Below are 13489 nucleotides of genomic sequence, written 5' to 3'. Positions count from 1 at the left end.
TTTCCTGGAAACATTGTATTGCTAATTAGAGCTTATAAAACTTATGCTAGACCAATCTTAGAGTATTGTTCAAATGTTTGGAATCCCCACCATCAGTGGTGGGTTTCAAAAAATTTTACTACTGGTTCTGTGGGTGTGGCTTGATGGGTGTGGCATGGCTTGTGGGTGTGGCTTGGTGGGCATGGCAGGGGAAGGATACTGTAAAATCTCCATTCCCGCTCCACTCCAGGGGAAGAATACTGCAAAATCCCCATTTCCTCCCAATCAGCTGGGACTCGGGAGGCTGAGAATAGATGGGGGTGGGGCCAGTCAGAGGTGGTATTTATCGGTTCTCTGAACTACTCAGAATTTCCGCTACTGGTTCTCTGAACTACTCAGAATTTCCACTACCAGTTCTCTGAACTACTCAGAATTTCCGCTACCGGTTCTCTGAACTACTCAGAATTTCCGCTACTGGTTCTCTGAACTACTCAGAATTTCCACTACCGGTTCTCTGAACTACTCAGAATTTCCGCTACCGGTTCTCTGAACTACTCAGAATTTCCACTACCGGTTCTCTGAACTACTTAGAATTTCCGCTACCGGTTCTCTGAACTACTCAGAATTTCCACTACCGGTTCTCTGAACTACTTAGAATTTCCACTACCGGTTCTCTGAACTACTCAGAATTTCCGCTACCAGTTCTCTGAACTACTCAGAATTTCCACTACTGGTTCTCTGAACTACTCAGAATTTCCGCTACCGGTTCTCCAGAACTGGTTAGAACCTGCTGAAACCTACCTCTGCCCACCATATATTTGACATCAGTACAATTGAGTGGGTTCAGAAGTATTTCACGAGAAAAGTCATGCACTCTTCTGTACACAATAGAATTCCCTATGCTACTAGACTCGAAATTCTCAGTTTGGATAACTTAGAACTGTGTCACTTGCTGTCAGGCCTAGGTATTGCATACAAAATTATACATAGTAATGTTTGACCTGTAAATGACTTACTTTTTTTGTTTTAATCGCAATAATACGCGCGCTAACAACCGTTTTAAACTCAATGTAAATCATTCTAAACTTGACTTTAAAAAATATGATTTCTGTAATAGAGTTGTCAAAGTCTGGAATGCTCTCCCTGATTCAGGTGTTTCAGCTACAAATTTTCACAGTTTCAGTCACAAATTGAAAATTCCGTGAACCTTACATCATACTTAAGTGGTCAGTAGAAGGGGCGTGCATAAGTGCACTAACGTGCTTATCGTCTCTGTCATTGTATTTTTATTGTTTTATTCTTGTTCTTGTTTTTGTTTGACAAATTCTAATAAATATATAAAAATAAATAAAATAAAAATAAATAAGTTGACAGTGTAAATAAGAGAAGGACGGAATTAGTAGCTGAAGAATGAAGAGAATGAAGAGAAGAGGAGACTTCCTGGTCTGAAAGACCTTTGCTGGGAAGACCAAACAAGTAACCGCAAACAAGTAGAATGTTTAAAGGAAGGTCACAACTATTAAATTTGGGCTGCATAAATTTGGGGAAACTGATACTCAGCACTCAGTGTCTTTTGGCACAAACAACATATTTCCCACTTTCTCTTGATTTGTCCTTTTACAGGACAGAGTATTTACATTTATTTGACTGGTCCTATTCTGTGTTTTGCCTCCTTTTTGCTTAATTCATTTCTTTTCAGTTAGCCATAATAGAGAGCTACCTCAAAGTAATCCCCTACAATAAGTTATTTTGCCTGGGTGAGAAGCAGGGGTGAAATCCAGTAGGTTCTGACAGGTTCTGGAGAACCGGTAGCAGAAATTTTGAGTAGTTCGGAGAACCAGCAAATACCACCTCTGGCTGGCCCCAGGGTGGGGTGGGAATGGAGATTTTGCAATATCCTTCCCCCAGGAATGGGGAGGGAATGGAGATTTTGCAGTGTCCTTCCCCTGCCACACCCAGCAAGCCATACCCAGCAAGCCACACCATGCCCACCAAGCCAGTAGTAAAAATATTTGAATTTCACCACTGGTGAGAAGGATGCCTTATGATGTGAGTCTTCTCTTTGTGTTTCTTTTGTGCATGTGAGAGAGATATTTCTGATTTAATATGAGTCAAGTTGCCTAAAACAACATTTGATTGTGTTTAACTTTTAAAACTTAATAACTGGATCAAAGTGTATTAAACTCAATCACTGAAGTTTTGGTAGCAGCTATATAACCCTGGCTTACTGAGTAAATCCTTTTATTATCCTACTTTGTGTATATTTTGGCAGCATCGATGTAACACTGAACTTTTTGGCAGCAGCTATGCAACACTGAATAACTGGGTAACTGGTGTTAAAGTCAATCATTTAGTTTGGTAGCAGCTATGTAACACTGGCTAAATAAATAAGTCCTTTACTGTCCTACTTTATGTGTTTTTGTCAGCAGCTATGTAACTGTCTAACTGGACAAATCCTTTTATTGTCCTACTTTGTGTGTATATATGTTTGTATGTGTGTATATAGCTTTTTAACCTGAAATATAGCAATAGCATTTAAACTTTATACCGTTTCACAGTGCTTTACAGCCAGCCCTTTCCAAGCGGTTTACAGGGTCAGCATATTTCCCTCAACAATTTGAGTCCTCATTTTATCGACCTCGGAAGGATGGAAGGCTGAGTCAACCTTGAGCGTGGTGAGATTCGAACTGCCAAATTGCAAGCAGCTGGCAGTCAGCAGAAGTAGCCGGCATGACTGCACTCTAACCACTGCACCACTGTGGCTCAAACAAAATATAGTTTTGTTCTTCATGTTTTAGCTTTTTTAATGTTTACTTTTTGCATTGATGTGTGTGTGTGTGTGTGTGTGTGTGTGTGTGTGTGTGTGTGTGAGAGAGAGAGAGAGAGAGAGAGAGAGAGAGAGAATGAGAGAGAGAGAGAGAGAGAGAGAGAGAGACCTATCATTTAACTTGATCCATTGGTTTATTTCTATTAATTTAATTTGCAATAAAACAACTACCATAAAACAGTAGATTTCAGGATCTCTCTCTGTTATATAATTGGTCTTAGAAGTTATCTCTAAAGGAAATTTTTAGCTTTTTTTATCAAATTGTGCTAACAGAGCCCAGTTTTAGGGCTAACAGAGCCCAGTTTTAGACATACAGAGATGGTAGGTAACTAGGCAGGCAGGCAATGGGGAGGGGATAGGCAGGCAGGCAGATCCTAGATCCTCTAGATCCTCCACCACTCCTCTCTCTCTCTCTCTTGTAGGAGTTTAGAGGACTTGGAACAATTCCTTGATCCCAATAGATTACTCAACGACCCTCAGAATTGTCTCAGAACAATTTAATGTTCCAGATCAAAGTGAAGGAACTCAAAAGAGTTCTGAAAAGCATTTCTCTTTTCTTAATATTAGTTACTTACTATTAGTTTATCTTGGGGATGATATCATCTGGCATCATAAATCTATCTTGGTGGAACAGAACAATCATTGTATCTATATTGACTATAAATTAACTGATGTTTTCCCTTCCAACATTGTTGATCAAGGCAAGATAGAAAAGATTTTCTAATCAGAAGTCAAACATCTACTTTACAAAAGTACGCAAAATAGCTATAACCATTTCCGCTCCTTTAAGAACTATAACTTTTTTAAAATATTTTTTTTGATTTACATAAAAATATTTTGAGAACAATATATTGCTCACGCATTTCACTTTAAACCCCCCCCCCAAAAAAAACAACATATGGTAATAATGATAATAATAATATAGATAGTAATTGTAACAATATTAATAGTTATATTAGCTTATTTGTAATCATATTCATTATACTAGCATACTTATAATAATAAGTAACATTAATCTTTTACATGCACATGACAGTAATATTTCTTCATCTAACCTCTACCTCTTATGTCCAACCATTGATAACATCTGTCCCATCTCTGTATCTCCTTTACCTTTTATTTTCAATGTCAGTCTATCCATCTCTGCACAATCCAATATTTTCCGAATTATGCTTTCATCTGACGGGGTGTTCTCATTTTTTCAATATTGTGTATATACAATTCTCGCTGCTGTCAATACATGTAGCATTGAATATATAGACCCTTTGTCATAGTTTTCTGGTATTATACCTAACAAAAATATTTCTGGCTTTAAATCTATATGCTGCTTAATCATCTTTTCCAATCATGTATGTATTTTTGTCCAGTACTTTCTTGCCTTCATACATGTCCACCACATATGATAATAAGTATTTGATGTCTGACTCCATTTCCAACGTTTAGCTGACATATTTTTTCCATATTTTTGCTAGTCTTTCCGATGGCAACTACCACCTATAAAACATTTTATAAAGGTTTTCCGTACAAGCAGTAGCCATGGTCAGTTTGTGATTTCTATCCCAAAATTTTTGCCATTGACCTAGTTCTACAATATAGCCAAAGTTTTTTGCCCATACTATCATTGTTTCTTTTACTTGTACATCTTCCATTTTGGAACTTAGTAGATAACTATATAATTTTCTTATCAGTTTTTCATCTGTCCCTATTAGTATCTGATCAAGTGTTGTTGGGTCTTTATAAAAACCCTAGAACTAGAATTTAAGGAGAAAGAATAAGTCTAGCAAGTTTGGGCTGCATATTTTCAAGCTAGTAGAAGAGAGGAATACTGACAATTTGGGAATTAGCAAAGATCAGAAAGAATGGACAAGTTGATATGAGAGTAAAACAGTCAAGTTTAATGAAGAAGTTGACAGAAAATCTGAAAAGCAGAAAGATCACTAGCAAAGATCAGAATATAATCAATTCTGCTAGAGCGATAATCTAAAATAAAATTGACTTCACCAGGTAACAAAAATAAGGACTTGCATTAAGAATCAAGGGGAGCTACCATCCGAATTAAGCAGAAACTAGAAAAGTAAAATAGAAGTTATTTGGACAATCTTTATACTTCAGAAGAAAATTGAGCATCAAAATCTTCTTAAAATCAGCTTATAGAGCTAAATGGCTGAATAAAACTTGGATTTTAGGTTGAGAGCCAGTGGTGGGTTCCTCCCAGTTCGGCCCGGTTCCACCGAGCCGGTAGCAGTGACAATATGATGTCACCAAACCAGTTTGGCCCTCCCGCCCCCCCCCGCATTATTCTTACCTTTTATTTGCCCCCCCCCAAGCTATTGCTGCCTCCTGAGTCCCAGCTGATCGGCTAGAGGGAAAAAACCTGTTTAAACTCTTGCCGCGGGGCTTCAAAGGGCCCCCCTACAGCTGATCAGTGTTAAAAGAAAACAAATGAGTAGACTGGTGCCTGCAAAAATAAATGGGTAGACCGGTACAGCTCTGCAAGCAGTTAAAAGCCTGGTAGACCAGTACCTCTGCTAAATCCTAAAGAATTGTCACATGACCATCAAGCCATGCCCACAAAATAAGCCACGCCCACAGAACCGGTAGTAAAAAAGTTTAGAACCCACCCCTGTTGAGAGCATAATATTTTGTGTTTTTGTTGTTAGTTGCGAAGTCGTGACCAACCCATCGTGACCCCATGGACAACTTTCCTCCAGGCCTTGACCTGGCTAGCTGATTAGCAATAGTGTGATTCCTACTCCTTTAGATACTTCATGAATATGAATAAGAATAATCATAGCCATAGATCATAGCCATCCCTATCATTAGGCAGTGTGGGGAAGCATCCTTAGATGGCAGTGTGAGAGGAAGGAAAAAATGAGAAAGTGATGGATACTGTGTGTATTGTCACTATCTGAGATAGCTTGGTGCCTTCAGATGTGTTGGAAACCATTGTCCTATTTTCATTATTGTTGTTGTTGTTAGTTACGAAGTCGTGTCCGACCATTGCGATCCCATGGACAATGTTCCTCCAGGCCTTCCTGTCCTCTACCATCCTCTGAAGTCCATTTAAGCTCATGCCGACTGCTTCAGTGACTCCATCCAGCACCTCATTCTCTGCTGTCCCCTTCTTCTTTTGCCCTCAATCGTTCCCAGCATTAGGCTCTTCTCCAGTGAGTCCTTCCTTCTCATTAGGTGGCCAAAGTATTATTTTGTAATGCCCCAAAATGTCTACTCAAATCTCTGCTGGATCTACATTATTCTGGATCCTTATTCAGGGTATATTCAGAACACTGGCAATGGTGAGGTGGGTGGATGAGAGGTTAAAAAAAAAAGATGGTGGTCATTGCAGTGTGTTGAAGCCAGCGCCCCATTTTTTTATTATAGTGCATAGATATAACACACAAGCAAATGGGTGGGGTTTCAGTCACACTGTTGCAACTGCCATCTTGTCTTATTTTATTGCAGGGACCCTACTGATTGCAAATATTGTAATAATTAAATATCACAGCTCATCAAGTGAAATAATAATTTTATGTAACCCTTTATTATAGTTCTTCCTTCCCACATCTCTGAAATCCTCCAATACGATTTCAACACACACACACACACACACACACACACACACACACACACACACACACACACAGAGGTATAGGTATAGGTGCATATATATTACTGTATATACATTATACCTGCACATGGATTACAGAACAAACAAAAATATATTTGATATCATCAAGAGAGTAAATTGAAATGGAAATGGACTGGTCACATAGAACTGCAAGAAGAACTGAGCCAGGTGGACCAAGGTAGTCATAGAATGGATTCCACTTGATAAAAAGTGTCCACAAAAGAGACCTAAAACAAGATGGATTGATGACATCAGCAAGTACCGTGTTTCCCCGAAAAGAAGACCCTTTTATTTTTATTTTTATAAGAAGGCTGTTATATTTTTTTGAACCCTGAAATAAGAGCTTAGTATTATTTTTGGAGAGGTATTATTATTATTATTATTATTATTATTATTATTATTATTATTATTATTATTATTATTATTATTTTAATTTGATTTATATGCCGCCCTTCTCCGGAGACTCAGGGTGGCTTACAATGCACTAAGCAATAGCCTTCATTCTTTTGTATATTTATACAAAGTCAGCTTATTGCCCCCACAATCTGGGCCCTCATTTCACCTACCTTTGAAAGGATGGAAGGCTGAGTCAACCTTGAGCCTTGGCGAGATTCGAACCTGCAGTAATTGCAGGCAGCTGGTCTTAATAACAGGGTGCTTTAGACCACTGTACTACCAAGGCTCTTGGGGCACATGGAGCAAGATGGGGCTCCTCTTGCCGTCTTACCTAATTTCCAGCTCTGTGTTTAAATATTTTCAGGGAGGGCTTATTTTCGCATAAGCGCTCAAAAGCCTGATTGGGCTTATTATCAGGGGATGTCTTATTTTCGGGGAAACAGGGTATTGTGGGCCCAATTGGCAAAAGATAGCTCAGGACCGTATTGGTTGAAAACATGCAGAAGAGGCCTTTATCCTGCAGTGGATAAACAATGGCTAAAATGATGGTGATATACATTATATATTTTATATACAGTATTTTTATATATTTTATATTTTATTTTATACATACATACATACATACATACATACATACATACATACATACATATAATGGCCGAAGTGGTGCTATCCCAGTCTCCCATAGGTCACGGAAGAAACGGCATAAGATGTCTGACAGGTCTGAAGGTGATGAATGGAGATTTCATCCCACCATGGCCATTTTAACATCTTTCAACATAGGAAGGAACCCTGATTGCAAAAATATCGCACATTTATACCTATGAATCAAAAGATATATATATATATATATATATATATATATATATATATATATATATATATATATATATATATATATATATATATATATATGTGTGTGTGTGTGTGTGTGTGTGTGTGTGTGTGTGTGTGTGTGTGTGTGTGTGTCTTTTTCTTTTTCGTAGGCTTTTATGTGCATATTCTTTCTAGCCAGGTTTTACCTACGTAAACTAAGTTGTTCTGCAGGGGTGGGTTCTAAAAGTTTTTACTACCAGTTCTGTGAATGAGATTTCACAGAACCAGGGCTGCAGAACAACTTAGTTTACGTAAATAACATGTATCTGACTCAGCTCCCTATTTGGATTAGAAAATATTGCTTCAGCTTCTCTTGGCTTCACATCACAGCACAGAAGCCAAATTATTCTATTATCAGCTTGGCACTGCTGGAAGCAATAAGGCATTCTGAAATGTTTATACTCAGGTATACCACACCATATTGTGAACTGGTCAGAGAACATTGAAAGAACATCTGCTTGACCAGGATTTCCTTTATTGCCCCAGTTATGAAGAGAGGACAAAGGACCATGGCAGCTGGGCAACAATTCTGCTGATTTTGTAGTGATATGAAAGCATCTTATATTCTGGTAGTAGGTTGTTGGAGGGATGCAATGGCTCAGTGGTTAAAGATACTGGGTTCAAGCCCCGGTGCTGCACTCTTGATGAACTCTTGCCCTTCCCCCACCTCCTACCCTCCAATTTGAAAGCATGCAAATGTGAGTAGATAAATAGGTACCATTTTGGTGGAAAAGTAACAGCGTTCTGTGCGTGTCGGCATATAGCCATGCTGGCCACATGGCTGCAGAAATGTATTCAGACAATGCTGGCTCCCTTGGCTAAGAAAAGGAAATGAACACCTCCCCTAGAGTCAGGCACAAGTGGAAAGGAGAAACCTTTACCTTTTTTCAAAACTTCTATGCGACCAGAAGATTAACAATATTCAGTAGATATGTTGTCTACTCTCCGGATACACTTTATGAGATTCATCAATGCGAAATCAATATCATATACTTATACAACTGAATGTATTGCTATGAATCACTTTCATAACCAGTGCACTTGAAAAAAAAAAGATCTAAAATGTCATAAACAAATGCATAAATTTTAAAATCTTAAAACCGTATTGCAAACACAAGAGAGAATCTTCAGATGTGGGGTGGGGGATGTTTCTTATAACCTGAAAATGGCAGGGAGGAAAGATCCATAGAAGCCACATCTGATCCATAAGATGCCAAATAGTTGTCGAATTAATTTACCACCCTGATAAATGCTGCTCAGTAATAGTGGGCAGTTTATAATAGAAAACAGTACAATGTTGCATAATAGTAACTGCAGCAGAAAATATGTATTAGCAGAGGAAAATTCCTTAAAATCTTGGATTTCTAAAGGAATGGAAAATTTATTTTAAAAATAATAAAAATAAAAAATCCCTTTGTGTTGTGCTGAAAAGACAATAAAGAGCCTTTCTTTATAGGAACATCAGACTATCTTCTTGATAGTTTCTGGTAGTACATTGTCCCTATCAGAGTTTGTTGCAGAAATCATATCCAGAAAGCACACACAGGTAACTGATTCAGTAGGATTTATTAACTTCTCTTTATATATAATATAACAGATACAATACCAAAAGCAGGTTCTTCCAACATGGTAGTAGTTACAAATAAACACAGGCAGAGGAAAGAACAGTTTCAGTTTCAATTCAGCAGACTAGTTCAGAAGTGAAGCTAAGCCACACCCAGACTCCTTGCTGTCTCCAGCAAATACTGTTTCAGTTTCCAAACAGTCCCCATTGGCTGACCTGTTACCAAGCCCTATTCATTGGCTGACCTTGTTACTATGTCTCTGCCAGTCATAAATACATTGTCAGTCCCTACCCTTGTTTTTTTTTTTAAGGTGCTAAAGATTATTCCTTTTCAGCAGGTTTTTGCCAGCTATGTTTTTAATATAATATTGCTTTTTTTTCCCCTATGTGTGCATTAATCTTACTTATATGTTTCCACGATTAGGGCAGCCTATGATTATTCAATAGATAGGCTTTCCAGGATAATGCTTTATATAACAGTAAGATTAAATTTTAACCCTTTCTTTCTTTCTTTTTTTTAACTTTGTCATATTCTTGCTGAATTATACAACCTCTTCTGATTCTTGGTGCTCCAATGAACACCATTCCTCCCAGGATTGCCTTGCTTGTTTGCTTCATTAGGGATGGTGTAGAAAGTAAGAAAGCCTTGACTGAATTATCTAAGCACCATCACCTTGACAAAAGGAGACTGAAACATTTTTTTAAAAAGTCCAGAGATATACAATGCAATAACATTCGGAAGCAGCTCATTAAAACACCATCCTGATTCTGTGTAATATAAGAAGGCAGAAGAGGTGTAACACAATCAACCTTGCAAGATTCTGTTATTGCAGCCTATCTCAATGAAAGTAGCTTTAAACTTCTGTGAAGTTGATCTCCTGATCTGGTCTAGCTAGTGGGGTTGCTTAATGGCATTGAATAAAGGTGTCTTCTGTTGCCTTTTTCAATTGATTTTGATTTTTCCAAGGATGAAGATCATCTCTAGTTCATCTTGCCTTTATTTTATGTAAATTTATAATTTGTAATGTTAATTATGTAAAATTATGTACATGACCTTGTAGATGACCCTCACTCTGTCAAGGACCTTGGAGTACTCATTTCTAAAGATCTAAGTGCCACAGCCCACTGTAACAACATTGCCAAAAAGGCATTAAGAGTTGTAAACCTAATCTTGCATAGCTTCTTCTCTGATAATATCTGATAATATTGTACTATTAACTAGAGCATACAAAACATTTGCTAGACCAATTCTCAAATACAGCTCATCTGTCTGGAAGCCACACTGCATATCGGACATTAATACAATTGAGAGAATCCAGAAATATTTCAGGAGAAGAGTCCCTCATTTCTCTACCCACAATAAAATACCTTATGCCACCAGACTTGAAATTTTGGGCTTAGCAAACTTAGAACTACACCAACTTCGGCCTGACATAAGTGTAGTACATAAAATTATCTGCCACAATGTCCTACCTGTTAATGACTACTTCAGCTTCAACTACAACAATACATGAGCAAATAACAGATACAAACTCAAGGTAAACCGCTCCAAACTCGACTGCAGAAAATATGACTTCAGTAACAGAATGGTCAATGCCTGGAATGACTCTCTGGTTTCTTCCCCCAAAACTTTAACCTTAAACTGTCTACTGTTGACCTCACCCCATTCCTAAGAGGTCTGTAAGGGGCATGCATAAGTGCACCAACATACCTACCGTCCCTGTCCTAATATTCCTTTTTATTCTTATTCTTTTCATGTATTCAAAATATGTTTATACTTTTATCTGTTATCTTATATATGCTTAACAAATAAATAAATAAAATAAATAAATATTCCAAACGTTCAAACTTTAGTTATATTATTGGCATTTCCGGTGAAGTGTCTGGTTTTACTTTATGTGCCAATTCAAGTGGCGGGATCTTTGGCAAGTACTTCAGATCCAAAGTGACTCTTTTCAAGGTGGGCTCTCTCTGAGCTCTACCAGTTACAAGAAGCAAGAGCTATTGAAATTAAAAAGTTAGGGTTACATGAAATTCAGTAGGTGAATTATTTTCCATTTAGAACAAATTTATTCCCTAACACATCATGTTGGAGACATTCAGAATTTATTTTTAGCAGCTTCCTACTATCCCATGAGGAGGGATGGTCTTTTCAATGATAATGAAAAAACTTGCATCTGACTGTTTGCATAATAGTTTCCTGAATGTTAATTAGTCTGGGAACCAGCTGTTACACAAAGGCGTCCATTTTTCTTTGTTCTGCCTCTCACAATCTTATGTTACAACTGGGAAAAACCGCAGCCTTGACAATCTTTGTTGTCTGTGTGATGTCTGCGCTTTAAGATTTTGTCTAGATTCATCAGTCTTTCTCCCAAAAAGGAGACATCTCTTTATTGCATGGCTAAAGTCACCATCCATGGGAACTTCTAAAGCTAGGAAGACAACTTCTATTACTGTTTCTGTGTTTCTCTATCTATTTGCATTGGGTTGGCCCTGCATACTAGCATGATTGTTAGTAGGCAAGGAGATTCCTTAAGTCTTTCTTGCTTCAAGCCCTCAGAGTGGCATCATCAGCATATCAGTAGTGCTGATGATAACCCAGCAATTAAAATTCCAATTTCTCTTTCTTTCTGTAAACATTTTTCATGATCTGCAGGTAGTCCTCAAGTTACAATGGCAATTGGGACTGGGATTGCAGCCACTAAGCAATAAAGTCTTCAAGTGCAACATCGCATGACTGTTTCATGATGGCAATCCAGGCAGTTCTGGTTGTTGATGTAACCCCATGATGCATAAGACATTAAGTCTGGATAGCTCTGCAGACAAAGGCACTGTAATTTAACACCAGCTGTCTGCAATTAAAGTAAGTTCGAATCTTGCCAGGCTCAAGGTTGACTCAGCCTTCCATCCTTTCTAAGGTAGGTAAATTGAGGACCCAGTTTGTGGGGGCAATAAGCTGACTTTGTATAAAATATACAAAAGTATGAAGGCTATTGCTTAACGTACTGTAAGCCGCCCTGAGTCTTCGGAGAAGGGCGGCATATAAATCAAATTTTAAAAAAAAAAGTGGGAAGCAGCAAGAGTCCCAAATAAGGAGTGCACAAGGAGGTGGTGCTGGCCCTGGGATGCCTGAGGCCCACAGCACTTGAGTTAGGGGAGAGGGGGCTGTGGAGTGATATGATCTCAGGAACGGGAGGGGGAAAGGGGCATGGTACATGTAAGGGAAGAAAGTTGGTCAATGGGGAGATTTACCTGGTTGCCAAGCACCTGGATTTTGTTTACATGACTGTGAGGGGTTGCAATACCTGGAACTTTGATAATCAATTGTAAGTCCCTTTGTTTAGCACTATTACAACTCTGAACAGTCATGTTCAGCGAAAACTACTTGTACTCCTCATTTAAGTTCTATGCATATGCCTTTCCTAATTTTAAACCCTTTAGATGCTCCATATTCTATTTGCTTTCTGGTCATCGTATAAATTCTTCGATAGACAAATGATGTGGCTCAGCACACCCGTGTTTTTAAGGGCTATCCAGTTTGTTATGGTCTACACAACCAGATCTTGTATAATTAATAACATATTTCAGGAACACTGTTCTCTTTTACATTATCCATCCAGATGTAAACAACTGGATTTCAGATGCCTTTGCTCCTTCTGAATCCATTTTCGCAGTTCTCATCCTGTATATGGTTGAAGTCTAGACTGCAAAATCTTGAGCATTATTTTACTAACATGAAAGATTTAAAAAGTTGTTTAACAGTAAGAACTTTCTTTAGGACTTCCCATTTACATAGTGAGTTATAAACTGATCTTTTCTAGTCCTTTGGCTACAGCTATTTTTTTCATATATGCTTAAAAACTGTGAGTAGCAATTTCGCTGTATGATCTTGTAAGATTTTAAACAGTTTTGCCCCTCTAATATATTCTAGGTTCTACTTAATTTCACATTTGGAATGTCTTCATACATTTTATTGATGCTGGCACCTTTTCTGTACAGTTCATCTATATATTCATCTCATATTTTTGTTAGATCTTTGGCTTCTTTGTCATTTATCATGCTCAATTTTGCATGAAAAGTTTCCTTGCTCTGTGTAATTTTCTTAAATGGATTTCAGCTTTTTTTACTGAATGTTATTCTCAATCCTCTGCAAGGCATATTTAAATATTACTTCATTTCTTTTCTTGCTCTTCTCTAGAATTCAACATTTAGATTGGCA

The sequence above is a fragment of the Pantherophis guttatus genome, chromosome 6 (genome assembly GCF_059756535.1).
Source record: "Pantherophis guttatus breed Tessera chromosome 6, ASM5975653v1, whole genome shotgun sequence".
NCBI lineage: Eukaryota > Metazoa > Chordata > Lepidosauria > Squamata > Colubridae > Pantherophis > Pantherophis guttatus.
The sequence above is the reverse complement of the archived record's forward strand: the minus strand, read 5'-3'. Positions refer to the sequence as shown.